Genomic DNA, 6,780 nt, shown 5'->3' on the forward strand with positions numbered 1-6,780 from the left:
CAAAATCAACAAGTCAACAGTGTCAACCCAACCGAGTCAACTTAGGGATCGTACACGGGGGGTACTCCGGATGTACGTGGGGTGTACTAGCGGTCCGAGGCGTCGAGGCCAAATATGCGTACACGCAGCGTACCATTTGGTACGCCCAGCGTACACAACAGTTCCCTTCTTAATCTATTAAGAGCTTATTACTCCGACTAGATACATTCAAATGCAGATCCAAGGCTAAAATACCACTAAGAGTCATAATGTTTCCAACTTTATGACTTTGCATGTCCATTAAATGCTTGATACCCAAAATCTCAACATCTTAATGCCTTAAAACCTTCTATAGCATGCATGGAGAAATACTAAGCATTAAAACTACATTTTTATGACTCAAGACCCCTAATAAGGTCTGAACGGACGACTTATTTGGTTAAGAGCATGTCATGCTCAAGAATCACCATATTTGGGACCAAAATGCCCTAAATGAAGAAATGGAAAGATTTACAAGATAGAATGATCAAGTTAGAAGCTTTTTACTTCCTGGAGGTTGCTAGCAAGTGGAGAATCCCAGATGTAAGTTGCTTCCAAGCTTCAAGGTCCTTGCACAAACTTCTTCTTCTTATTCAAGAACACCACCAAAGAACACAAATAAGCTCAAAATGCACTCTTCTCACTTAGGGTTTGTTAGAGGGTCATTTTCTTAGGTGGGGGTTGATTAGGGTGAAGGTCTTGGGGCTATAAAGTTGTTTAAATAGGGTTCAAACCCTAAAATTTAGGGTTTGGAACCCTCACACGTACACCCTGCGTTCGAAGAGTACGCCCATCGTACTACGTCCCTCGCATGTACTCCATGCGTACGAAGAGTACGCCCAACGTACTAAGTTCTGGCTAGAAATTATCAAAATGCCACTATGGGCCAGTTTGCACTCTTTCTTATGCACAAGTACTAAAATGCAATATTTATTCATGCTTGGGGTTAAAATTGAAAATACCTCATCATCGGGATGTTACAATTCTCCCCCACTTGAACTAGTCTTCGTCCTCAAAGTCGGTTGTCGTGAATAACTCAGGATTATGCTCCCACATCTCTGCCTTCGGATCCCAGGTCCACTCGGAGCCTCTCCGATGTTGCAACTGAACCTTTACCAAAGGTATCTCCTTGTTGCGCAAAACATTCATCTTTCTCTCCATTATCGCTACCAGCCTCTCAATATAATTCACGCTTTCATCGACCTGAATATCATCCATAGGGACCACTGCCTCATCGTCCAACACGCACTTCCGCAACTGCGAAACATGGAAAGTGATGTAGATCTGGCTGAGCTCACTCAACAAATCCAACCGGTAGGCCACCCCGCCTACCCTGGCGATCACACGGAACGGTCCAATATACCGGGGAACCAATTTTCCGCTCTTCCTGAAGCGTATCACACCTTTACAGGGTGAGACCTTCAGTAGTACCATATCGCCGACCTGAAAATCTTACTATGATCGGCACCGGTCGACATAACTCTTCTGCCGACTTTGAGTTGTCTGCAGTCTCTACCTAATCTGTTGGATAAGATCAGTGGTTTGGAGGACTACTTTAGTCCTTCCCATGACTCTGTGACCATCCTTTCCCCAACTCCCTCCAAAATCTATGACACAAGCCCATAACATATCCTCAAGTGTCTGGATGGTTCGCTCACTCTAGTCGTCGGTCTGCGGATGATAAGCAGTGCTGAAATGTAGCCTTGTACCCAGTTGCTCGTGGAACTTCTACCAGAATCGGGAAGTGAACCGAACATCTCGGTATGATACAATGGAGACCGGAAGCCCATGACGGCCATATTTTCGGCCAAGGAGCTCTCTCGGATGGCCAAAAAGTGGGCACTCTTGGTCAATCGATCCACGATGACCTATATAACATCAAAACCCTTGGAAGTATTCGGTAGCTTGGTGATAAAATCCATGGTGATTTGTTCCCACTTCCACATGGGAACCTCCAAAGGCTGCAGCTTGTTATGCGGCCTATGATGCTCGGGCTGACCATCCTACAGGATAAGCACATCTCAATATACGAAGCTATCTCCCTCTTCATACACGACCACCAGTAACTTAGCCTCAAATCCCGATACATTTTGGTGGCTCCCGGGTGTATTGAAAAGAAAGACTTATGAGACTCCTCCAAAATTATCTGCTTGATCCCACCAGAAACCAGAACCCAAACCCAACCACATCGGGTCAACAATCCCTGACTATCGGTGACAAATCTGTTGATCTCGCCCCTGATACTCTCGTGTTTCCAATTCTCCTTCTAGACTCCCTCTGCATGTGCATCTATGATCAAATCTAAACGTGGAGAATCAATGGATATCCTCATACATATATCCCCAGCTGAAGATCCAGCCGACTTGCGGCTCAAGGTATCCGCGACCACATTCTCTTTACCCGGATGGTAAAGGATCTCTCAGTCATAATCCTGATGGGTTTTGAGCATTCTAACAGTCCTATGGTGTACATGCAACCCTAGAAACCTTGGATCTATGTTTGACTAAGATACATGCAAATAATTATTTTTCCAAGGTTCTTATCCTAACTAGCATGGCGTGGGATACTTGAATCAAATAAAACTAGTAGAATTACTTACCTTGTAGTAGTAGTTGATTGCTTGGAGTTTGAGAGCCTAGCACCAATAATGTGGATGCCTCAAATGGAAGTCACAAATCACCACAAACTTGGGAACTTGAGAGAATAGTCACAAACTTCTTGAAATCGGCCCTCTTAGTTTACACACATCAACTAGTCCAATTTCAAGAACCAAAGCCTCCTTTATATAGTGTGGTGGATTAGGGTTACATCCATGTAAACCCTAATACCCATGTCTTTTCATTTCCATGAGATCCATGGGTTAAAGCTCCATGGAGTATCCATGGACTTTCCATGCAAGCCTAGCCCATTCCAAATAAGCATTAACCCACAATATATAAATACAAGAGCCCATATTTAATTAGTCATACTTTTGATCTCTAAATTAATTCTAAATTAATTATAGATCAATACTAATTAAATAATATGATTTTATATTAATATATTAGGACTTATAATATATTAATAAATCATAACTTATACTATTCTCAAACGATTATCCATAAATATTTTGGGTGAAGTGCAACCCAAATGGACCATGCCGGGTTGGGTCAAGTACATACCAAATATAGTTATGGACTTAGACACTATATCCAACAGTCTCCCACTTGGATAAGTCTAATAACTATAGTTGCAAGTATGACTTCAGGAACCGATCAGTAATCGTAGCTCTTTAAACTCTGTTGAACTATGAAGCGCCATTTTAGATAAGTGATCATATAATCCTCTGTTCTAGATATCAGCCGGACAAATACATGGAACATGGTCTTGCTTATTGTCCAGCATTTGTTTCCCGATTTCCGAATTGTTTGACATAGAACTTAACTGAACACATCAATTTAGTTCTGACCGGGCCTGGTACATAGGTCAAAACAAAATCATCGAGGGGCCCAGATATCGCTTCTAATCCTAGAAGGAACAGATAAACTTCGACTCATATGTTTGCTCTACTACTTGTTGAATTACACACAAAATCACGGTTTATAACATCGAGTTACCAATGCGTTTTCGTGCAATCAATGCATAACCAACTCATAGGCAACAAATCATATCTCTAGGTTTGAAGACTTATATGATATTACCGTCTCACGATCACTCGAGATAAATTCCATGAAGTGATACAAGTGAGCGTGGGTTGAATCCAATACTCAGAACTTATGAGCACTCATGAGTGCTGTAGCCCCGCTTTGTCTAACATCTTAGACCTCTACAAGCCAACCCATGACAATCTTGATTCATATCTACTTCCAACATATTACCGACTGTGGAGAGTTTGAATAATATGATATAAACCATAACATAATTATTCTGGAAGTCAAAACATGCAAAAATAAATAATAGTAAGCGATTGACAAGAGATAGCAACACTTTACTCATAAATAACAGCTTTTATTTATCATCAAATGTCAATTACATTTTACAAATTTCAAGATTATCTAACTACTAAAACTAATATCATCCTTCAGACCTATGCTCTGAGCATGCTGGAGATGCTTAGCCCGAGTCAGTCCCTTCGTGAGGGGATCTGCTGGGTTCTCATCCGATGATACCCTCTTTGCCACGAGGATTCCTTCTTCTATTTGATGTCTAATGAAGTGATATTTTCTGTCAATGTGTCTGGATCTCCCATGATCTCTTGGTTCCTTGGCTAAGGCAACCGCACTATTGCTGTCACAGAAAATCTCCATTGGCTCCTTTATAGCTGGTACAACTCCAAGGTCTCTGATGAAGTTCTTTAGCCATATAGCCTCCTTTGCTGCCTCGCTTGCTGCTATATACTCTGATTCACAAGTGGAATCACCCACTGTCTCCTGCTTGGAACTTTTCCAAGTAATTGCCCCTCCATTTAGAGTAAAGACCCAGCCCGACTGAGAGCGGAAATTATCCCTGTCAGTCTGAAAGCTAGCATCACTGTACCCTACAACTCTCAAGTCCTCACTGCCACCGAGGGTAAGGACCCAGTCCTTAGTCCTCCGTAGGTACTTGAGGATATTCTTTACCGCAGTCCAGTGTGCCTTGCCAGGGTTCCCCTGATACCTGCTAACAATGCTCAAAGCAAAGGCTACATCAGGTCGAGTACACGTCATAGCATACATGATCGATCCTATAGCTGAAGCATAAGGTATTCGACTCATTTCTGCTATCTCAGCCTCAATACTAGGGCTCTGTGTCTTACTCAATCTGGCGTTACTCTGGATGCGTAACTCTCCTTTCTTGGAGTTATGCATGTTGAACCTTTTCAACACTTTGTCCACATAGGTGCTTTGACTAAGTCCAATTAGTCTTTTACTCATGTTTCTCAAAATCCTTATCCCTAGGATATAGGCAGCTTCTCCAAGGTTCTTCATAGCGAAACACTTCCCAAGCCAGGACTTTACTTCCTGCAGGGTTGGGATGTCATTTCCTATGAGTAGTATGTCATCCACATACAGTACCAAAAAGCTGACTATACTCCCACTAGCCTTGATATAGACACAAGATTCATCTTCACTCCTTGAAAAGCCAAATTCTTTGACTTTCTCATCAAAGCAAAGATTCCATCTGCGAGGTGCCTGTTTTAATCCATAAATGGATTTCTCGAGCTTACACACTCTACTGGGGTACTCTGTACTGACAAAACCCTCTGGCTGAACCATGTAAACATCTTCAGCCAAGTTTCCATTAAGGAAAGCGGTTTTTGACATCCATTTGCCATATTTCATAATCATGAAATGCAGCAATCGCTAACAGAACCCTAATAGACTTAATCTTGGCCACTGGTGAAAAGGTCTCATCATAATTAACTCCCGGAGTTTGAGAATAACCCTTTGCAACGAGTCGTGCCTTATAAGTGTGTACATTACCATCCATGTCGGTCTTCTTTTTGAAGATCCATTTGCACCCAACTATCTTACGATCAGGTACATTGTCAACCAAGTTCCAAACTTGATTGCCATACGTGGACTGTATCTCGCTATCCATAGCCTCTTTCCATTTAGCAGCCTCAGGGCCTGCCATGGCTTCCGTGTAGCTGTTAGGCTCATCCAGATTTACCAGTGTGTTATCACTGATAAGTGTCTCACCTTCTGTAGTAATATCAAAACCATAATAATGCTCAGGTGCATTCCTAACTCTGGTGGAACGCCTCAGAGGTATAGATTCTTCAGTCGGCTCAACAGGAGTTTCCTCCTCAGGTTGAGGGCTAGGGTTTGAGGTTCCTTCACCACTTGACTCTTGAATTTCCTCAAGGTCAATTTGCCTCCCACTGTCTCCTTGGCTCATGAATTCTCTCTCTCGAAAGAATCCTCTTCTTGCTACAAAGACCACATTATCACTGGGTCTGTAGAAGATGTAACCAAAGGATTTCTGTGGATAGCCGATGAAAATACACATTTCGCTTCGGGGTTCGAGCTTATCGTGAGTCTCGCGTCTCACGAAAGCCTCGCAGCCCCAAATCTTGATGTGGTCTAGATTGGGAACTTTTCCAGTCCACAACTCGTGAGGTGTTTTGGCAACCTTCTTTGTAGGGACTAGATTAAGGATATGGGCGGCAGTCTCTAAGGCATACCCCCAAAATGAGATTGGTAGCGAAGCTCGACTCATCATGGAACGAACCATGTCCAACAAGGTCCGATTACGCCTCTCAGCTACACCATTCAACTGTGGTGTCCTAGGAGGTGTCAATTGTGAGACAATCCCACATTCCTTAAGATAGTCAAGGAACTCAGTACTAAGATACTCACCACCACGATCGGATCGAAGCATCTTAATGTTCCTGCCCAACTGATTCTCTACTTCTTGCTTAAACTCTTTGAATTTCTCAAAGGTTTCTGACTTATGCTTGATTAGGTAGACATATCCATATCTACTAAAATCATCAGTAAAAGTCACATAGAACCGATTAGCATCTCTTGTGGCGATTCTGAAGGGTCCACACACATCCGTGTGTATGAGGTCCAACAGACCTTCACCCCTAGCACAAGTGCCAGTACAAGGTGACTTTGTCATTTTACCAAGCAAACAAGATTCACAACTATCATCTGACTTTAGGTCAAATGACTCCAAGACTCCATCCTCTTGGAGTTGGCCTATGCGTTTCTTGCTTACATGTCCAAGACGACAATGCCATAAGGATGCTTTATCTAAGCTAGTGGAAGAGTTAATACACAATACATTATTTCCTAG

This window comes from Lactuca virosa, chromosome 6, assembly GCF_052849685.1.
Source record: "Lactuca virosa cultivar CGN04683 chromosome 6, Lactuca_virosa_CGN04683_v6, whole genome shotgun sequence".
Classification (NCBI taxonomy): domain Eukaryota; kingdom Viridiplantae; phylum Streptophyta; class Magnoliopsida; order Asterales; family Asteraceae; genus Lactuca; species Lactuca virosa.